A 617-nucleotide genomic window follows, 5' to 3' on the forward strand; every position below is an offset into this window, starting at 1 on the left:
TAAAAAAACTGAATAGACTGCATTTTCCACAGACCAAAAGAGAATACAAAAAAAAACAATACTTAAAACTATTATTTTACATGTCATTTTTCATAGAATTTTGTTTACAAAGCATTATAGGAATACATTTCATATTCAGTGTGAATAAATGACTTAAAAAAACCGAAATAGTTAATCGCAGCTATGGCACCCAACAAGTTTTATCATCATGACAGACCTAGTTCACAAATTCATTTAAACTTTTATCACCTACTTTTACCCAGTATAAACGCACTTACCATCTCTGTCTTCATCCTGGACATTCAGGTACAAGTATTCCAGCCCTCTACCTTTCTTATTGTGCTCGGCTCCTTGAAGCTTTGACATGAGTGTTGTCTTTCCTGAACCATCCTCCCCTAAGACATAAGCAGAAATCATATCACTTTTAATAAACATGGCATATAAGTAGTAATTAGAGTGTTTAGACAAAGAAAGTGATTTCAGTTCATGACTGGGACAAAGTTAAAAGGATAGTTTACCCAAAAATGAAAATTCTGTGATTCCACCCTCATAACATCCCAAACCGGCATGACTTTTTTTCTTATGCAGAACACATCAGAAGATATTTTGATATTTTC

This window comes from Sinocyclocheilus grahami, unplaced genomic scaffold, assembly GCF_001515645.1.
Source record: "Sinocyclocheilus grahami isolate Dianchi unplaced genomic scaffold, SAMN03320097.WGS_v1.1 scaffold946.1, whole genome shotgun sequence".
NCBI lineage: Eukaryota > Metazoa > Chordata > Actinopteri > Cypriniformes > Cyprinidae > Sinocyclocheilus > Sinocyclocheilus grahami.